At 39.3% G+C, this 22789-nt stretch overlaps 1 protein-coding gene and 1 pseudogene across 1 annotated transcript in view; one reads left to right on the top strand and one right to left on the bottom strand.

The window, feature by feature from the left end:
* The window catches only part of LOC132240154 (ADP-ribose glycohydrolase MACROD2-like), a 619136-nt gene that overhangs the window by 491021 nt on the left and 105326 nt on the right, over window positions 1-22789 (top strand). The window lies entirely within an intron of this gene.
* The window catches only part of LOC132240092 (lysine--tRNA ligase-like), a 40371-nt pseudogene continuing 30234 nt past the window's right edge, over window positions 12653-22789 (bottom strand).

The raw sequence follows: 22789 nt of genomic DNA, 5'->3' as shown, positions 1-22789 counted from the left end.
AGAAGGGAAAACATGATGAGTTACAAAACATTCAGAGTATAAAGAAAGCAAATACAGCAGTTGGCAGGGGAGACAGCAACTCCTCCTAAAGGGAACTGGGATCTTTCTTTATATTTAGGAAAAACTCTTCTTTATTTTAATACATCATATATTTAAGGGTTAAAAATGATAGACACCACAGCACATCTATTAGAATAACTGAAATTTTTAGATGTTGAATATAACAAATGTTGGTGAGAATGCAGAGAAATTGCATCTCTTTCATCATTATTGGTATGAAAATAAAATGGTAAAAACCATTCTGTAAAGGAATTTGGCAGTTTATTTTTTTATTAATTAAAATTGTTATATTTAGATATTTGTGGTCTTGCATGCAGTTGTAAAGAATAATACAGAGACCCACATATGCCTTACCCAGTTTCCTTCACTGGTAACACTTGGCAGAACTGTAGTACAATATCAGTTCTCTATAAGTTCTTTCTCTGTTTTTGCATTCTATTTCTTTGCAGAGAGGTTCTAATTTTTCATTTAAAACTATAGCACAATATCATTGACAGGCTATTGACATTGACAGTCAACATACAGAACACTTCTGTCACCTCAAGGATCCCTCATGTTTTTTACGGCCACACTCATATCCCTTCCACTCCATCCCCTCCTTAACCCTTTGCCATTCCAAGAATGTTAAATAAATGGAGTACTATAGTAGGTAACTTTAGTATTGGCTTTATTTCTACCAGCATATTTCTCTAGAGATTCATTCAGATGGCTGCATGTATCAATAGTTGCTATCTTTATGTTGCTGAGTAGTATTCCATGGTATAGATGTGCCAAGTACATTTCACCATTCACCCATTGAAGGGCATCTGTATTGTTTCTAGTTTTGGGTTATTTTGAATATAAAGATTCATGTTCAGGTTTTTGTGTCAAAAAAGTTTTCATTTCTCTGGGTTAAATGCCCCAAAGTGCAGTTGTTATATTGTACGGTTGTTGCATGTTTATTTTTTACAGAAACTGCAAGAATATTTTCCACTGATTCTGTAGCATTTTACATTTCCACCAGTAATGTATGAGTGATCCAGTTTCTTTGCTTCCTAACCAGCATTTGGTATTGCAACTATTTTTTTATGCCATTCTGGTAGGTGTATAATCATATCTTCCTGTAGCTTTAATTTGCATTTGCCTAATGACTGATCTTTTCATTTGCTTACTTGCCTTTAGTCTATCTTCTCCAGTGAAATGTCTCTTCATATCTTTTGCTCATTTTCTAATTGAATCGATTTTTGTTGTTTAGTTTCTTTTGTCATCTGTAATTTTTTAATAAATCTTTATTGCTGAAAGTATTATGTGTGCCTCCCTTTTTTCCCACATAAACCCCCTCCAGCTCACCCCGCCCCCTGCCCCAGGCCTTCACCACTTTATTGTCTGTGTCCATATATGCATACAAGGCCTTTGGTTGATTTCCTCCCACCCACCCACCCTCCCCTGCCTTCCCTCTGAGATTCTGCATTCTGTTCCACGCTTCCCTGTCTCTGGATCCACTCCATTCATCAGTTTATTTTGTTATTAAATTCCACATATGAGTGAGATCATGTGATGCTTGTCTTTCTCTGACTGACTTATTTCACTTAGCATGATACTGTCCAGGTGCCTCCATGCTGTCTCAATGGATAAGAGATCCTTCGTTTTTACTGCTGCAGTTTTGAGAGTTCTTTATATATTCTAGCTATTAGTGCTTTGTTGGATATGTAGTTTGAAAATATTTTCTTTTTTTTTTAATATATTTTATTGATTTTTTACAGAGAGGAAGGGAGAGAGATAGAGAGTCAGAAACATCGATGAGAGAGAAACATCGATCAGCCGCCTCCTGCACATCTCCCACTGGGGATGTGCCCGCAACCCAGGTACACGCCCCTGACCGGAATCAAACCCAGGACCTTTGAGTCCGCAAGCCGACGCTCTATCCACTGAGCCAAACCGGTTTCGGCGAAAATATTTTCTCTTAAAAGGGTCTTTCATAGAGCAAAAGCTTTAAATTTTGATGAAATCCAAATTTCATTTTATGGATTATGATTTTAGTATAAAGCGCAAGAACTCTGCTTATCCCTCAATTCCAACGATTTTCTCCTATTTTTTTTCTGAAAGTTTTACCTTTAAGTCCATGATTTACTTCAAGCTAAATTTTATATAAGGTGTGACACATGGGCCATGATTCATTTTTATATCAATGACTGTCTAATTGCTCTAGCACTATTTCTTGAAAAGGCTATTCTTCCTTAAGGTAATATGTTTTTGTTCCTCTGTCAAGAATCTTTTGGCACATTCATGTGGGTTTGTGTCTGAGTTCTCTAGTCTTTCTGTCCCATTGTTATCTATGTCTCTATCCCTCCACCAATACCCCCAGTCTTGATTATTGTAACTAATCACAGTTTACTGGTATTACCATTTTTATCAGTTCAAGTAAGTATAGAAATCTTCTTTCCTTTTACATTCCTTTGCCCTCCCCTATTTATAATATAAATATCTTAGCTATTTCCTCTATGTACATTTAAAACCATAGTAGATAGCGTTATAATTTTTGCTTCAAGCATAATACAGAATTTAGAAAACTCACGAGGAGAAGGAAAACCTGTTGTGTGTACGCATACTTTTTCTTGACTCGTCTTTTCTTCTACCTGATGGTCCCATGGTCCTATTTTCATCTTTCACTTCCTGCTTATTTTAGCCAATTTTGTAGGGCAGATCTGCTAGCTACGAATCCTGTTAGTTTTCTTTCATCTGAGAATGTGCTGATTTTCCCTTTATTCCTGAAGAATATTTCTACTTAGATATAAAATTTGGGGTCTTTCAACTCTTAAGATAAATTTGTGCCACTTTTTTGAAATCTTCTTCGTTTAAATAAGAAATACACTGTCATTTGAATTATTTTCCCCTTATAAGTAAGATAATGGTTTTTTCTGCTGCTTTCAAGATTTTTTTCTTTGTCTTTAGTTTTTAGGAGTCTAATTATAATGTGTAGTGGCATGGATCTTTTTGGGATTATCCCAATTAAGGTTTTTTCAGCTTCTTGAATCTGTAGGTTTACGTCTTGTGCTAAATTTGAGAAGTTCTCAACCTTTATTTCTTCCAGCACTCTTTTAGCTCTGCCCTCTTTCTCCTCTCCCTGAAGGACTCACATTATGCAAATGCTAGGTCCCTGTGGTTTTGTGCTTTTGTTTTCCCAGTTTATTTTCTCTCTGTTATTCAGATCCGATCATCTCATTGTTTTATTTTCCAGTTTACGGATTCTTTCTTCTGTCCCCTTCATTGTTTAGCTCACTCCCTGGGCTTTTATTTTGGTTATTCTGTATTTCAGTTCTAAAATTTCTATTTGATTCATTTTATATCTTCTACTTTGCTGAGACTTCCTATTTTCTTGTTTGAAGTGTACTAGTGTAATTGCTCACTGAAGCATTTTTATCATGGATGTGTTAAGTCTGTGCCAGATAATGATAACATCTGTGCCATCTTGGTGTTGGCATTTATTGATCATTATTTTTCATGCAGTTTGATATCTTGCTGGTTCTTGCTGTGATGAGTGATTTCTTTTTATTGACACCTGAGCATTTTTGTATTATGTTATCCAACTCTGGATCCTATTTAAACCTTCTGTTTTAATTAAATTCCTCTGACACTACTCTGGCAGGGGTAGAGGGGACACTCACTAAATACTGCCAGGGAGAAATACAATTCAGGTACCCTACCTTGTCTTTGTTCCACCCAAGGATGGGCCTTCTCATTACTTCTGGGTGCGAGTGGATGGGCTGGCTCCTGTGGTGGTCTCCATTTATCATCCTAACTATGTAGTTAATAATAGGAAAAGAGCAAAATGGAGGCCCAACATTTTAAGTGTGGTCAACTAAGCAGCTTCAGGAAGCTACAGCTTCAGTCTCCCCAGGAACCACTTGTCCATTCCCTGCAGATCACTGGAGAAAGGGTTTGAACACGGGAGTCAATGAATTTGGAGTGGAATAGGGGAGGTGCTTGCCTGTTAATCTAGCCTGGAAAAAGACCATTGGCTAGAAAGGTGGACCCCAATGCAGGCCTGTGAAATCTTGGAAGGATAAAATCCCCAAAGAGTTCCTTTTCTCACTTGCCTTGTAGTTCCCTCTCACTCTCTTGCTCCATGACCCACACTCGCCCCTTTGCTAGCCTGCCATGTGGCTTTAGCAGCTGCATGCTCCATGGCCAGACAGACCCCACACACAATGACTGCAGCTGGGGACACAAACTGAACTAGCCAAATGTTGGATTGGACTGGGCTTTAATGTGGAGCAGAAATTCTGGGCAGTAGCCTTAATTCTAGTTCTGCTGAGACACAGCTGGAAGGATGTGACAAAAGGATGAAGATGGGACTTTGGAGGAAAACTCCCTTAAGTTTACATCATTAATAAAGCTTTCCACAAAATCCCGTCCTCCTCTGAGGGCCTCAGTAAATTCTTTTCCACTCACCCCAAGCGTTTCACTTCCATTGATAACACAGTGATGCTGTGTAAGCCTCTTTATCATCTGATGAGGATAAAAGTCTAGCTTCCTGATTGGTGTACTCTGATCTCTTCTGTAATGGGGGTGGGGTAGGGATTGCTTCATTGCAGCCTCACAAAGGTAGAGGTCTCTGCTCCTTACTTTGCCTTGCTGGTAGAGTGAGGCATAGAGTGTGTGTGTGTGTGTGTGTGTGTGTGTGTGTGTGTGTTTGTGTGTTTTCCTGTTATGTTAGGCTGGAATATACTGGTTATGTAAAATTTTGTCTGGTCTGGCAGTAGGCTTTTGTTGGACTTTTTCTTTTATGTCTGCATCTATGGGCATTTCTGGGTTACCAATATCTTTGGCTCTAAGTTTGGAATATATGGGGCAAGGAGAGAACTCAGCACTCTGTCATCCTTTTGGTCTTGTCTGTCTTTTACTTCATTTTTCAGAGTGGTCTTGTGGGATTTTTGTTATTTGTTTGTTTTCTTGCTTGCATTTTTTAATTATTCATAATGTTCAGAGTTTTTAGTTGTTTATAGCATGGGAAATAGAGAGAATTGCATCTACTATATCTTCCCAGAAATGGAAACAGCAGCTTCTTATAAAGTTAAACATAAATATTCATGTAATCCAGCAATTGCCCTTTTGAACACTTGACTCAGAGAAATGAAGACTTATATTCACACAAAAAATATGGCATGGAAGTTTCAATAGCTTTATTTGTAATGGCCAATGATTGAACACAAGCCAATGTCCTTCATTGGACAAATGGGTAAACAAACTGTGGTATGTCCGTACATGGAATACTACTCAGTAATGAAAAGGACCAAACTCTTGATGTATGCATCTACTTGGATGAATCTCAATAGCATTATAGTAGACAGGGGGGAAAAAGCCAATTTCTAATAGTTACATATTGAATGATTCTATTTATATAACATTCTAACAGTTACAAAATTATAGCGAATGAGGTTTTACTGTTTCCAGGGGTTTGGGTTGGGAGAGGGATATTACTATTAAGGGTTAATACAATACAGTTTCTCTGTTGTGATGGAACAATTCTGTATTTGGCTGTGGTGATGTGTACTCACATTTATACTTATGATGAATTTCATGGAACTACACAAAACACACACAACACAAATGAGTGCATGTAAAAACTGGTAAAACTCTATGTAAGATCTGCATCCAAGTGAATTACATTGTACCCATGTAAATTTCCTGGTTTTGACAATGTGCTATGGTTATATTTATTACTAGAGGCCCGGTGCACAAAAATTTGTGCACTCGGGGGGGAGGGGGGTCCCTCAGCCTGGCCTGTGCCCTCTCGCAGTCTGGGACCCCTCGGGAGATAATGACCTGCTGGCTTAGGCCTGCTCCCGGGTGGCAGAGGGCAGGCCCAATCCCTAGGTGCAGCCCCTGGCCGGGCTCAGAGCAGGGCCAATTGGGGAGTTGGGGTGCCGCCCCCTGTCATGCACAGAGCAGGGCAGATTGGGAGGTTGCGATGCCACCCTCAGTCACGCTCAGGGTAGGACCAGTTGGGGGGTTGGGGCACCGTCCCCTGTCACACTCAAGGCAGGGTCAATGGGGAGGTTGCGGCGCCACCCCCTGTCAGGCACAGAGCAGGGCCAATCAGGGGGTTGGGGCACCGCCCTCTATCACCCACAGAGCAGGGCCGATCAGGGGGTTGGGGCACCGCCACTCTCACACTCAGGGCAGGGCCGATGGGGAGGTTATGGCTCTACCCCATCACACACAGAGCAGGGCCCATGGGGGGGGGTGTTGGGGAGCTCCCCCCTATCAGGCACAGAGCAGGGCCGTTCAGGGGGTTGGGGCCCCACCCCCTCTCACACACAGAGCTACAGGGCGATCAGGGGGTTTGGGCGCTGCCCCCTGTCATGCTGATCCCGGTGCCGGGAGGCATATTTCCCTTTTAATATAAAGGGTAGAGGCCTGGTGCATGGGTGGGGCCGGCTGGTTTGCCCTGAAGGGTGTCCTGGATCAGGGTGGGGGTCCCCACTGGGGTGCCTGGCCAGTCTGGGTAAGGTGCTGAGGGCTGTTTTCAGGCTGGGAATGACTGAAGTTCCCAACCGCTCCTTTTTTTATTTTTTTTTTATTTTTATTCTGGGCCAGCTTTACCTTGAGGCTTGGCTCCAGCTCTTAGGCCTCCGTGGCTGAAAGTGGGTTTCTGGCCTTTGCTTACAATGTTGCGAATCTGCTGGCTGAAGTCAGATGGTATTTGTTACAACGTTTCTTAAACTGCCCGCTCAGAGGCCTGCAGCCGCAGGCGGGGAACGTTGGTTTCCTCCAACGATCCTCCATCATTGAGGCAAGCAAGCCTCATGTTAGTTTCAAGCTGCCTGGCTGCCGGCCGCCATCTTGGCTGACAGTTAATTTGCATATCTCGCTGATTAGCCAATGAAAAGGGTAGCGGTCGTACGCCAATTACCAGGTTTCTCTTTTATTAGTGTAGATAGTTATGTTCCTTGGGGAAGGGTAAACAGGAACTCTATGTATTTTTGCAACTTCTTGTGAGTCTTTAACTACTAGTACTTCAAAATCAAAAGTTATAAAAAATAATAGCTTATAACAATGCTTTAAAAGATTTTAAAAAATTGAAATACTGGCTACACAGAAAGTTAAAATGTTTTATATGGCATACTGATTCTTCTATATTTTCCCTCCTCCCACTCATTATTCTCTACGTTCTTCTCTGGCTAACCCCGGGCCTCAAGAAGCTAACTTTTATTTACTGTATCACCTAGTCACCTCTTCTTCCACATCTCCAGCTTTTATCAGACTCTGCTAGTTACTTTCTCTCTTCTTATTCCTAAAACCTAGCAGTAGAGGCAGCTCTTTCTTATTGTTAGTATCTTTGTTGGTTTCTGTAACCCTGCCTGCATCTATGGGCATAGCCCTTTCATTAAATACTTTTTCAATTAAAACCTTTGAGTGTGCCACCTGTTCCTGTCAGTCCCCTGATATATTTTGGGGAAAAAAGAGACAAATTAAATGGAATTACATACGATTTGTAACTCATATTGATAACAAAGATTTACTCTCCCTAGAATACAAAAAGTTTATACAAAAGGATAATAAGAAAGCTAATAGCCAAAAGAAAAATGGGCAAAGGGTATGAACAACTAGAAGAGAAATTCCAGATGGCCAAAAACATGTGAAATATGTGCCCACATTAGTATTTAGAGAAATTCAATTTAAAACAATGAAATAAATTTTTTACATATATGGTGGGGTCAGATTCCCCTTTAGGACTGAAGAATTATTCTTGCTACTTAGAGTGTAGGTGGCTGACAACTCTTAATTGACTCCTTCTCCAAGAATGTTTCTCAGTCAGAGAGAGAGGTCTTGACCAAGATTATGCCCTCTCCCTGAGTTGGATTCATGATGTGAGATACAGAAGTCCAACTCTGCCTCCAGGCTCAACAACTCTAAAGGGCTATTTTCCAGGGAACCCAACCCACAGCACAGCATGTGTGAGCCTGTAGGGGCATAGGAACTCTTAGTGTGAATTGTTGCAATCTCTTTTGGAAAACAATCTCACATAATCAGTTAAAAAGATAAACACATATCTTCTGACTTACAATCTTAATTTTCAGAGTTAAAAACAAGAAAACAGTACACAACGATATATGTGTACACTGCAATTATATTTACTAGATTAAGTAAAAGTTAGCCTAAATATGTGTAAATAGAGAAATGATCTACCAATAGAGGAAAGATATGTCTATGATTTGAGATTATTATTACTAAGAAGAATGAACGAGATGTGTATCTGATGGCATGCTGAGGATACCTAAATATCAATGATATAATGTAGAATAATTAAAGAAGAAAAGCAACTTATAGTTGAGTGTGGGAGTGCATATGTACATGGGCCCTGCTGTAGCTCATGGAAGATCAACAAATATCAGTGACTGTTCGAAGAACATGTTTTATTGGGGCTGCTCTTCAGCCAAAACGTGCTTGCCTGGCCATGCTTGTTATTGATGGTGATGACCACTCTGATTGGCTGGGTGTGTATCCTGATTAGTCACTGCCTGTGCTATTCTGGTTAATTATTTTGATTTTATCTCTGCCTATAAAGCACATTGTCAGCTAACTGACGATATTTGAAAGCCTGCTTATATAGAGAGTTGGCAATAGAAACAACAACGTAAAGATTCAGTAAGTCACATTTGCATTCAGATTGTGCCAGGCATTTGGATAGAAAAGGAAATAATTAAACTGAGATATTATATTATATTACAAATATAAGTAATTAGAATTATAATTAAAACTCCTAATTCTATCTGGTAAGCTCCCTATAATAGATACTTCTTTTGCATTATGAATTGCATACAGAAGGAGAGAAAGATTATACATTTTATAATTGAATAGCGACAGAGCATTATTTCTTATTACTCCCACCTTGGGCTTCTGGAGTCAATACTGAGCGTATATTTAGCAGTGCCAAATTCTGAAGTTTAGGAGACACTGTTGTAAAGCATAACATACATTAGAGATGCATTGGGAAGAGAGAGAGGTGACATTTTATTAAGGCCTTTGAGTTAGTTGGTGGAGTAGTAAGCTTATTTTGAGTTAGTTTTGTATGATTTATATTACCTTTCTACTGGATAAAATACAATAATAGAATGAGAGAGTATTTTGATTCATTTTATAAATAAATAGATGATTATTTAAATAAATACAGGGTGAGGCAAAAGTAGATTTACAGTTGTGAGTATGTTAAAACACAGTTCACCTTTGTATTAATATCTATTAATTATTGTATTATTATCCGTACAAACAACTGTAAGCCTACGCTTGCCCCACCCACCCTGCATTTGCAGGCTAGAGTTTGCTCATTTGTGTTTGATATGACCTGACACTGCAGAAGGGCAAAGGATCTCATTATCACCCAGGTCTTTACAAGAAAGGGTCCCCAGTGCATGACGTGGCAATTTGTCGCCTATATTTGGATGGATTTAGACAAAAGCTTGTATCATTTAGCGTTCAGTTCCTGTGACAGTACCTTTTAACATCTTTCTTATTGTTCCATTTGAGGGTCACTGCAAAGCATTCATGAAGACTTTGTGGTTTAGGGAGCAAGTGAGGCTGTTGTCTAATTTGTTGTAATTGCTTAACTCACTCAAATAGTTTAATTTACCTCCGAATATGTTCAGCAGCTTAGAAGAGAGGTGTTTGTTCAAACATGAAATCCTTATAATTAGAAAAAAGTTATATGGGTTTGTGTTATATAAACGATAGCAAACTTTCTCCCTGCCTAATTTAATTAATGTTTAAATAATAACCTTGGTTTAGTTCTTAGTAGGGGGAAGCAGGAGAGGAAAGATTATGTATGGAAAATGTAGGCTTTATAGAGAAGTAACATACATTTTTCTGTGTGCAATACTTTTCCCCCCTTAAATCTCCTCCTAAATCCCCTGCCTGAGGGAGTGGATTAGCTGTATCTTTCTTCAGTCTGAAATTAACCCCCTCCCTGCAAATTGCTACAACTCTCTGCTTTCAGGTTACTACACTGCAGGGCAGTACACAAAACGTTCTGTCTCTTTCCAGCCCAATTTATCTTTGAAGTGCCAAGAAGTGATACTTTGGCAGCATGTAAATCTGAAATTCTGTTTTGTTTCAACAACAACGAAAAAGAAAAAAAAAAAGGAAAGAAAGAAAAATAAAATAAAAGAATTCTCACTCAGGCGTGGTTCCCTTCAAACTGGCCATCTTTTTCTCCTATCCTTTTTCTATCTCAGTATCTGTGAGGTGTCTTGTTAATGGACTGGTATTCCTGACAAAATGCTTTTTGGGAGTTAGATTTCTGGCTAAATCTATGCCACATTTTCAGTGACAAGCTAGCATACAGGGAAAATGAAAAATAATACCAGAGTCTTGAATAATGTTGTTAGCTCATCTTCCATGAGTTAATTACATTTTTTCTCTTAAAAAAAAAGAAAACTATTAAAACTTCAATTTCACATTATGTTGCTTTCACAAATACATTGGTTACTAGTATAGATATTGAGCCATTACTGAAAATGAATTTTTGTTGGCTGGATACTACTACCAGGAAGAACAACGTGGGGCAAAAAAAGTGTGTTGGGGGTGGGGGGATTTATATCTTTCCATGTCTACACAATCTTGTCCCCAGCCCAGTTTAGTGAAACTGCACACTTTTTAAAAGAACTTATCTACTAGACTTGGTTTAGCAATCTACCAAAATTTAGGTCCTCCATATTTTTTTCTTCCAATATCTAGGGAGTCTGAAATTAACTGAAAATGATTGTGTCTGCCTCCGCTTATAAAATAAAAGTAAAATAGAGTTAGGCAAATTTATTTTAGGGTGAGCTGACTCTCCTTTATATGGCTAAATCTATTTAGTACCTTAAAAGTTAGATAGATGCTAAGTCAAATATTATAGACTGTGAATGTTATAAACTGTGAAGGGTAAAAGCTACAAAGAAATTGGGACCATGCATGCCATTAAGGGAAAGAGCTCTGAAATCAGCCCATAGAAAATGATTACAATGAAAAAGGCAGGCAACACCAACCATTGGTGCTACTGAGGTTCTTTTCTTCTGGGGGAAGTGCCACCATTTTGGAAAATTGGCAGCAAAACAACAGCTAAATAGGCACTTACCTTCTGATTCAGCAATTTCATGCCTAGGTGCACACCTAAGAGAAATGAATCTATATGTTCTTCAAGGACATGCACGATAATATTTATAAGAGCACTATTGTTACTAATCCCAAAGTGGAAATAATCTATAGGAGTATGGATGAATTAATTGTGGCACATTGTTACAAAAGAATAATATAGCAAAAAAGGTGAGTCAACCATAAGTACATACAACGACATGGATGAATTTCATGAGGTCAGTATTGAATTAAAAAAACTGGACATCAATGAGTATATTTACTATTATTCAGTTTTCTTCAAATTCTATTATTCAGTAAACTTCAAAAACAAGTAAAAATAATCTATGGTATTACAAGTTAGGGTGGTGGTTAGAATTACAGGGTAGTGACAAGAAGGGTGCACTTCTGGAGTCCTGGTGCTATTCAGTTTCTTGATCTGTATGCTGGTTACCTTAGCATGTTCACTGTGTGATTTTTACTTATATATTTACTCCAGTAAGAAAGATTAAAAATAAATAATGAACAAAAAAAGCCAGCTATAGAAATGAAGAATATTGGCAGCCTAAAAATGTTTGTGTTTTGTTTATTTCAATCATAAAAAGAATTTAAGAAAAAATTATATTATTAAACTCTATGAAAATTTGAGAGTCAAAGTTTATACTCTCCAAGTGGCCAAGGCTAATTGTTTGAACAGAATGTACGGCCGTTCCCACATTGTTTCGAACTTTCCTGATCTTTAGAATTGTGGAAGTTTGTCAACTATATGGACTCTAAATTTCTTTTTTAAAATTGATTTTTAGAGAGAGGAAAGAAGAGAGAGTGACACAGAAAGAGAGAGAGAGAGAGAGAGAGAGAGAGAGAGAGAGAGAGAGAGAGAGGAGAGAGAACTATGGCTTTGTTGTTCCATTTATTTATGCATTCACTGGTTGGTTCTTTTTTTTAATCAATATATATATTGATTTTAGAGAGGAAGGGAGAGGGAGCAAGAGAAGAAACATCAATGATGAGAGAGAATCATTGATCGGCTGCCTCCTGCACATCCCCCACTGGAGATTGAGCCCACAACCCAGAGATGTGCCCTTGACTCAAATCGAACCTGGGCCTCTTCAGTCCACAGGTTGATGTTCTATCCACTGAGCCAAACTAGCTAGGGCCACTGGTTGGTTCTTATATATGCCCTGGGGATCAAACCAGCAACCTTGGTGAATCAGGAAGATGTGTTATGCTAACCATCTGAACTACCTGGCCAGGGCTCTAGGTCCTTTTTTAGGAGATTCTAATTTAGTGTGCTTAAGATGGGGCCACGTATCTTATTTTTTAAGGACAAATGTTTTATTTGGTAACAAGGCCTATAAAATGAATTCTTAATTCATTTTTATCTCTTCTGCTAACTGAACTGCATTAGTCAAATGGATATCAATGTACAAGAATTCCCGAGGAGTCCTTGATCTTTTGCAAAAGTGCAAAGATGCTTGAGTTATGTGACTTGCAATTTTTATTTTCTAGACAATATATCAGCAATTCCTACATTTTCCTTCCTGTTTTCAAATTTCATGACAGGAAACAGAAGTACTTCCTTGACATTATTGTACGAGTCTTTAAGAACCATGGTGATTTGGTCGATGCCCATGCCCCAGCCATCTGTGGGGGGCAGCCCATATTCCAGGGAAGTGCAGAAGTTTTCATCTATAAACATGCTCTTCAAAAAGCTGCTGCTGCCTCATGGGGTCATTGCTTATTTCCTTCTTCGTGACAAAAAGCCAAAATGCTCAGTCAGACTGTATTTAGAGCGGTGCCATTTTGACAAAGGGCTCATTATCTGTGGGTGAGCACAGATGAATGCAGGATCGGTGCATGTCACTTTCAGGAACTCCCCACAAGCTTATCAAAGAGCCTGGCTGTGGTCCAAGGTAGAGGGCATTCAACAGCTTTTGTCACATGGGTATCAAGCATTTTGTGAGTTTCTTTAGTTTTAGAGAGGTTAGTTTCTGGCGGCTTCACTCCTACGGCTTTCTCAAGCTCTTCTACATGCTGATTCTTCAGAAGGGTGGGGCAAGGTCAATCTTGTAAGCTTGGCCCTCTGGTCCATCTGAATGGTAGATCACCTGTAACCCCCTGGAATGTGCTTCACCATCCTGGAAATCATCTTCTCCATGATTTCAACAAGATTGTGATACTCTCATAGGCCAAGTAGAGATCACAGGTGCTGAACTCAGGATTGGGAGTCATATTAAGTCCATCATTCCAGAACTGGCATCCAATTTCATAAACCTGGTCAATGTCATCAACCACCAGCATCTTATGGTAGAGTTCTGGAGCAATTCTCATATATACACTTAGGTCCAGCTCATCATGGTGGGTGATGAAAGGCTTGGACACAGCACCCTCTGGGATGATGTTCATCATGAGAGCTTCAATCTCTAGGAATTCCAACTCATCAAAAAAATTTACATTTTTTAAAATTGATTGATTGATTATAGAGAGCAAGGAAATGAGAGAGAGAGAGAGAGAGAGAGAGAGAGAGAGAGAGAGAGAGAAATATTGATTTGTTGTTCATCTTATTTCTGCATTCATTGGTTGATTCTTATATGTGCCTGAAATAGGGTTAGAACCTACAACCTTTGTGTATGAGGAGGACCCTCTAACCAACTGAGCTAGCCAGTGAGGGCCAAGACACTTCATATATATGTGATGATCTTAGAGCATAGGATAAATTTCTGCCTCACAAAGTCATTCAGGATCAAGTTCAAGTATCCCTGACTGACATATGGTGTTTCCTTGTCTTCGAGGCCAAAGTGGAGATGAGGTAACATATGAAAGCAAGGAGACAGCAGTGTGATCTCATAGGGAGTGATGCTCAGCTCACCCTTCTTGATTTTCCCAGGATTTCCCTGAACTCCAATTATGCCTCCCTGACAAAGTTTGTTATTGATATGAATAAATTGTTCTTCTGATTTATGATTCCTGTAATTGGCCATGACTCGAAACTTGACCCCATCTCTTCTGAGGTCATAGAAGTTGAGTTTTCCCCAAAAAGCTCTTTTGGCATGGATTCAAACTGCCACCTTTAAGGTGACATCACTCAGATGGTCCCCAGGCTGCAGGTGACTATATTCTTTGATGAAGTGAGTGAGGGAAACATCTATATGGAACTTGTGTGGTTACGGGTCCTCCCCATTGGACTTTAGTTGATAGACTGCTTGTCTGTAGATCTTGCCGTATTGGTTTGGGTCCAAGTTTTCCTCACTGGCAGCCACATCATTGTCAGTGATGTGGTTGGTGGCAGCAACATTGGCTTGTATCTCATTGAGCTTCACTGTTGGACCCCCTTCTCCGCTACTTTCTTCTCAGCTTTCAGCTGCCTCTTTAGCTCATTTTGGCTTAGCTTCAGCTCACCTCCATCCACATGCACCTCAGGCCTCAGCCATTTCTCTAGAGGATCCAACCTTAAAGGTGGTATCTTTATTTTTAAGTCACAACTTGATTAATCTAATGATTAGTCAAAAAGTGAGAAACAAATTATGTGATTATTTTTTTAATTACAGAAAAAAATGACATAGCTCAAATTATTTCTGTTTCTCCTCTGTCCTCCCACTTATTTCCAATTCCATTCTGAGCAGTGATTCTCAAACTTTGCTTTATGTACCTGTTAAAAATGCAAATTTCTTGCCCTGGCTGGGTGATTCAGTTGCAGGGTACATACCTAGGTTTTGATTTGATCCCTTGTTGGGGCGCATGCAGGAGGCAACTGATTCATGTTTCACTCTCACATTGATGTTTTTTACTCTCACATTGATTTTTTTACTCTCTCTCCCTCCTTCTTCCCCCCTCTCTCTCTCTCTAAAATAATCAATAAAAACATATCCTTTGGTGAGGATTTAAAAATGCAGATTTCTTTATCTGACCTTGAGGATTTTGAATTGTTAAGTTTGAGGAGAGGTATATACATTTTTCATAAGCACATTAGAAGCAGCTCAGATTAGGAAATAGCTGGTTTCAGTGTAAATTGAAGAACTAAGGCCTGGAGGAAAAGAATATACTGGCTAAACAGATATATGTGGCTTAGTTTTTCCACTTCATGGCTAGGCTAGTTATCTAGCATTAGTTATTATCAAATCTCTAATAAATATTAAGGTCATGGAGATGGGAGGTGTGCCTCATTTCCTTCTTATCAGTAACTTCGCAGCATCTGTAAATGTACTGTTAAACCAATGAGCATTAGGAGAGTCATAAGGTCCAGATGATTTAAGTTATTTTTTGCATGGTTTTATTATAACCTGGAGAAAGTGAGCTTCCTTTTATATTTATGTCACCTTTAATACAAGAGTAATCATTTTTCCAGTCTCTAGGTTTATTGAATACCTATTACGTACTCCGTTTCTGAAATACCATTTGGTCCCTGTCATTCCATGGGCTCTACATGGAGGCTTAGGAGCAAAAAAGATTCATTTTACAAATGGCACAGGGCCTCATGAATTCTGATGTTTCACTCATCAGAATTAGAAAATAGGTAAGTGTTAGACTGCTTACAGTTCTCTGATAAGCATTCTGTTAAAATCAAAATGCAGAAAAATAAAATAAAATAAAGATGCAGAAAAATGGTTTTAGTTTATTGTAATGCAGATTCATTCAGTCCTTGTAAATTGTAATCATGGTTCTTTCTCCAATTAAGGAAAAAAACAAATTATTCAGTTTTCTAGAAACTTTGCTTGCCTACCACCTTGTCCGTATGCATTAAGCAGTTGTTGTTAATTCTAGAAGAATATTATTTTATTATTTCAGGAATACAGAGGTATAGGGAATGGAAAAGAAGAAAAAGACTGTTATCCTATAGTTAAATGATTAGTTATATTCAGTTAAGAAATATTTTCTTAAGACATTTGTCATAGTATGGGACCCCAGACTTTCTGAAGTTTCTTTGCCTCTTACGTTCTGTAGTTCCTGTTGGTACATGGAAGTGCTCATAGAAGAGTTTAATGGGATAACTAAGTATATTTATCTTCTATATTATTTCTGTTTTTAAAATATAGGCCAGTCATGTCTGAATTTTTAGGAAAACAAGTAAAATAATGTGAGGTTATCTTAGAGATGAATTGGTGGTACCCATTTTAGAAGGCATTTCAGCATCTAATGTAAATATTTACAACCTGGAGTAGTTGGGATTCTAAACTACTACCTGGAAGAGAGTAAATTATTAAAATCACTTTGGAAAACTGACAGTATCTACTAAAGTTAAACATATATCTACCCTATGATTCAGCAGTGCCACCCCTAGGTGTATTCTCAAGAAAAACATGTGAAATATTCACCAAGAGACTCCACAAGAATCTTTATAGCAGCACTATCCATATCATCCCCAAATGGAAACTACTTTAATATCAATCAACAGTAAAGAGGATAAATAATGAGAATGAATTGTCTTTACTACACATAATCATATATATAGATAGATAGCTCTCACAGACAATATTAAGAAAAAGAAGTCAGATGCAAAAGAGTATCTACTGTACAATTTCTTCTATTCAAAGCACTAAAATAGATAAAACAAATATTTGTTATTAGAACTCAGGATAGCTGTTATCCATGGAAATTGTATAGGAACTGAAAGAGGCATGAGAGAGTTTGGCAGGGTAGTGATGTTTTATTTTTATTTTTTATGCTGCTTATAAGGGTGTGTTCAGTTAATGAAAATTCTTTTTTATTATCTTCTAATAAAAAGTTTAAAGAGCCCTGGATGCTGTGGCTAAATTTGTTGGGCCTTGTCCCCTGTACCAAAAGGTCACCAGTTCAACTCCCAGTCAGGGGACATGCCGGGTCAGGGGCTCAGTGCCTGGTAAGGGGTGTGTAGGAAGCAGCAGATGGATGTCGTTTCCTTCTTGCTCTCCCTCTCCAATCCTCTGTCTCTAAAATATAATTAAAATCATCTTTTTTAAAAAGTTTAAAAATATTTATAAGCATGTGTTTAATGCAAATTGGTATCAGTTTTTATCAGTTATGTTTACACAAATCTATTTTAGAACATGATGGTCTTAGGTAAAATTAGAGATCAATATAAATATAAACAGCAGTTTTGGGCATGGTGGAATAGCCATTTTGTTGTGTGTGTGTTTTTTTGTGATGGTAGGGTTTTTTGTGTGTGTGTGTTTTTTTTGTTTTTTTTTGCATAGTGTTTAGTATAAGATATGGAGGTGGTATGCGCAGGAGGAATAACATCAGGATTTGGTATCATAAAATCAGATTTGAGTTCTGGCTCTGTTTTAGATAACTGAGTTTTGGGGCCATATCACATAATGCCTCTAGATCTCAATTTCCTCATATAAACGGCTATATGGATCCATTGTGAGTCCATGGAATTATTATTACTTTATATTGTTTGTTTACCAGAATGTGAATATCATGGGGGCAGAGATTTTTGTCTGTCTTAGTCATTATAGTATGCCAAGTTCCTGGAACTATGTCTGCCAAATAATCAACACTTACTACTAAATATTTCTTAACTGAACAAATCACTAAAATAGAAATATTGAAAGCACTATAAAAATAGAAAATCTGCACACATTCTAGCTACTGCTCTTACTACTGTCAGAATATTATTAAAAGTCATGAGGCTGCCAGAGGATAGCAACATGGAAACAAAGAAAAGAATAAAAGGAAAGGAAAGGAGAGGAGAGGAGAGGGAAGGGGAGGGGATAAGAGGGTACTGGAGGGGAGGGGAGGGTTAGAGAGTGGAGGAGAGGGAGTCTCTATCTTACACCATACACAAAGTTAACTCAAAATGGATTAAAGACTTAAAAATAATACCTGAAACTATAAAACTCAAGAAAGCATAGGAGGTAAACTCCTTAACATTGGTCTTAGAAATTTTTTTTTGGAGTCGGCACCAAAAAACAAAAGCAAAAATGGGCAAATATAATAAGTGGGACTACATCAAGCTAAAATGCCTTTGCACAACAAAGGAAACCATCAACAAAATGTCAACCTACAGAATAGGAAAAAATCTTTGCAAACCACATATCCAATAAGGGGTTAATATCCAAAATATATAAGGAACTCATATAACTCAATAGCAAAACAAACAAACAAAAAAAACAATAAAAAATGGTCAAAGTAGCTAAACAGATGTTTTTCCAAAGAAGGCATACAAATAGCCAGAAGGTATGTGAAAAGGTGCTCAACCTAACTAATCATCAGGGAAATGGCAATCAAAGCCACAATGAGATATCACCTTACACCTATAAGGAGGCCTCCTATCAAACAGACAAGAGATAACAAATCCTGACAAGAATGTGGAGAAAAGGGAATCATCTCTTTTACACTGTTGAGAGGAATGTAAACTGGCACAGCAACTATGGAAAACAGTATGAGGATTCCTCCACCAATTAAAAATAGAATTACCATGTGATCCACATCTGGACATATATCCAAAGGAAACAAAATCATTATCTTGAAGAGATATGTATACTCCCATGTTATATTGCAGCATTATTCATAATAGCCAAGGTATGAAAACAACCTAAATGTCCATCAGCAGGTGAATAGAGAGTTTCCAGTCAAGATGGTGGAGTAGGTAAATGCTGTACTCATATCCTCCTACAACCACATGAGAATCACAACTAAAGTATAAAACAAGCATCATTCAGAACCACCTGAAATATATCTGAACAGAAGTCCTATAACTTAGGATATAAAGAAGCCTCATGAAAACTGGTAGGAAGGGTAGAGACGTGGAACGAGCTGGTCCCACACCCATGTGTGGCTATTAAAATTGAGAGGGACATTATGGCTGTGGAAGTCCCCATTGAGGAGAGAGGGGTTCCATCCCCACAGGAGGATCCCAGCCCAGGGTGTCAGTGCCGCTAAGAGAAGTCCTCATATCTTCTGGCTGTAAAAAACGGTGAAGATTGTGGTTAAAATTGATGTCTCCTGGAGTCCCAGGCATTTTTCTTAAAAGGCCTGCACACAGACTCACTGGGACTCATTTAATCTGAGCTTCAGCACTGGGGCAGCAGCTCGAAAAGCACCAGAGACATAGGGGAGGAACTGAATTGTCCAGTGAGGGCTGGGCATAGCTTTGCCCCAGACAGAAATGCTGGCAGCAGCCTTTTTTATTTTTTCCTTTTTATTTTTTTTTCTGAGCCCTCCCCCAACAGAGTTAGCAGGCAGGTGCCATATCAGAATCTTCAACTTGGCTAACACTCTTTACCTGCCCTGGTGATTCCCTGTGACCCTGCCCCACCCAACTTGTAGGGTCACCCAAGCAGTTTCCAGTGATTTTCACACAAATGGCCTGTTTTGGCTCATACTTTGGACTTTACTAAAATCTTGCAAAGGTTTAAAAACCCCAAATAAGAAGCATCTGGTGCTGGCATACTTCATACTTCTTGCTAAGGGGCCTCAGGACCAGCACCAGCAGTAGCTGGCCTTGTTTTCCAGCTGGACTTCTCCTGGGTACCTTCAAGCCCAGCAAAGTATCAGCCATCTGCAGATTGCTTTGTAGCTCATGCCAGGTGACTGCAAGCAGGGCACACAGGTGGTGATTGACCTTGGGCTGAACCTCCTGATAGCCTCCAGAGCTAGTGCACCTGGTGGAAAGCTTTAGATTTTGCTCTAGCACCACCCAACCACCTCCACCAGTGACACACTCAAGGGGTGGACGCAATCAGGGACCAGAGCCCTGTTGAAGTATATCATGCTCTGTGTGTTGGCCCCTGAATGGTAGATCCTCCATGGTGGTGGTGACCAGACCTTATAGCCAATCAGCCTGGGTGTAAATTCCTCCCATTGTATATCAAGAGCAATCAAGGATCAACTATAAGATGGTGTACATAGCTCACATGGGGGTGTGGGGTGCACCAAGTGTGCACAATTTGGGTGACCAAGGAGGTTATGCCTCTGGGCTCTATAGGGCACCTACTATATAAGACCATTCTACCAAGATTGGGAAATATAGCAGCTCAACCTAATACATAGAAACACATACAGGGAGGTGATCAAAATGAGGACACAAAGAAACATGTCCCAAATGAAAAGACAGAACAAAATTCCATTAAAAGAACTAAACAAAATGGAGACATGCAATCTACCAGATGCAGAATACAAAACTTTGGTTATAAAGATATTCAATAAACTTAGGGGAAGAGTGATGAACTTAGTTAGAACTTCATCAAAAAAATAGGAAACATTAAAATGGAGATGGAAAATATAAAAAAGGACCAGTCAGAAATGAAAAATACATGAACTGAAAAGAAGACCACATTATAGGGAATCAACAGTAGCGTATATGGAGCAGAGGATCAAATCAGGAATTTGGAAGGTAAGGAAGCAGACAACACCCAATCAGAATAGGGAAAAAATATTGGGATAGATTAAAGAGTCTTTGGGACAACTTGAAGCTTACTAACATTCACATCATAGGGTTCCAATAGGAGAAGAGAGAGAGCAAGGAATTAAAAACGTATCTGTAAAAATAATGACTGAAATAGACATGAAAGTCCAGGAAGTGCAGTGAGTCCCACAGTATAAATCCCAAGAGGCCTATACCAATACACATCATAATTAAAATGCCAAATGTTAAAGACAAAGAGAGAATCTAAAAAGCAGCAAGAGAAAGACAAATAATTACCTACAAGGGGGCTCCCATAAAACTGTCAACTGATTTCTCAACAGAAACTATGCAGGCTAGAAGGCATTGGCATAAAATATTTAAAGTGATGAAAAGCAAGGCCCTGCGATCAAGATTACTCTTTCCAGCAAAGCTATCATTTAGAGTTGAAGGACAGATAAAGAGCTTCTCAGACAAGAAAAAGCATAAGGTGTCCATCATCACCAAACCAGTATTACAAGAAATGTTAAAGGGTTTCTTTAAGGAGAAGAAAACAAAAGATAAACATGAATAATAAAATGACAGTAAATACATATAGAGCAACAATTACTTTAAATGCAAATATATTAAATGCTTCAATCAAAAGACATGGTGGCTGAATAGTTAATAAAACATGACCCTTACATGTGCTGTCTACAAGAGACTTACTTAAGATTGGAAGACAAACACAGACTAAAAATAAAATAAAAGGATAGGAAGGATATTTCATGAAAATGAAAACAAAATAATTTTAAAAAGCAGTGGTAGCAATACTTATACCAGAAAAAAATAGATTTTAAAATAAAGGCTATAACCAGTATAAAGAAGTACCCAGCAATTCTACTTCTGGGTATTTATTTAAAGAAACACAAACCACTAAATTAAAATAACATGTGTATCCATACGTTTATTGCAGCATTATTTACAATAGCCAAGATATGGAGGCAACCTAAAATTTCATCAATAGATGAATGGATAAAGAAGTGGTACATGTATACAATGTGATATGATTCAGCCATAAAAAAGAATGAAGTCTTGCCATAGATGGACCTGGAGGGTATTGTGCTGAGTGACATAACTCAGACAGAGGAAGACAAATACAATGTTTTCACTTATATGTGGAACGTAAAGAACAAACACATAAGCAGAACAGAAACAGACTCATTGATACAGACAACATTTTGACAGTCAGTTGGGGGAATGGGTAAGACAGGTGAAAGGATTAAGAAATACAAATTGGTAGTTACAAAATAGTCATTGGTAAAGTACAGCATAACAAATATAGTTAATAATTATATATATATATACACACACACACACACACACACACACATATATACATATATACATATATATATATATATTAGAGGCCCGGTGCACAAAAATTTGTGCACTTGCGGGGGGGGTCCCCTCAGCCCGGCCTGTGCCCTCTCGCAGTCTGGGACCCCTCAGGGGATGAACACCTGCTGGTTTAGGCCTGCTCCCTTGGGGATTGGGCCTAAGCTGGCAATTAGAGATCCCTCTGGCAGCCCAGGAGCCCTCAGGGGATGTCCACTTGCCAACCCGGAGCAGGCCTAAGCTGCAGTTGGACATCCTTAGTGCTGCTGAGGAGGCGAGAGAGGCTCCCACCACCACTGTTGTACTGGCAGCCATCAGCCTGGCTTGTGGATGAGCAGAGCTCCCCTTGTGGGAGTGTACTGACCACCAGGGGCAGCTCCTGCATTGAGTGCCTGCCCCCTGGTGGTCAGTGTGTGTCATAGTGACCAGTCATTCCCAGTCTTTCTGCTGTTAGGGTCAGTTTGCATATTACCCTTTTACTATATAGGATAGAGGCCTGGTGCATGGGTGGGGACCGGCTGGTTTGCCCTGAAGGGTGATCTGGATCAGGGTGGGGGTCCCGCTGGGGTGCCTGGCCAGCCTGGGTGAGGGACTGATGACTGTTTGCAGCTGGTCACACCCCCTTCAGGGTGGGGGTCCCCACTGGGGTGCCTGGCCAGCCTGGGTGAGGGGCTGATGGCTGTTTGCAGGCTGTTCACACCCTCTTCAGGGTAGTGGTCCCCACTGGAGTGCCTGGCCAGTCTGGGTGAGAGGCTGAGGGCCGTTTTCAGGCTGGCAAAGTCCCCTGGTGACAGAAGCGCCCAGCCTCTCCTTTTTTTATTTTTATTCTGGGATTTATTTACCTTCTATAATTGAAACTTTGTAGCCTTGAGAGGAGCTCAGAGCCGGCCAGGGCAAGTGGGAGGGAAGCCTCCTGCTTGTTCCAGCTCCGTG

This window comes from Myotis daubentonii, chromosome 8 (assembly GCF_963259705.1).
Source record: "Myotis daubentonii chromosome 8, mMyoDau2.1, whole genome shotgun sequence".
In the NCBI taxonomy this organism is placed as follows: Eukaryota; Metazoa; Chordata; class Mammalia; order Chiroptera; family Vespertilionidae; genus Myotis; species Myotis daubentonii.
This window is presented reverse-complemented; position numbering and strand designations above follow the sequence as displayed.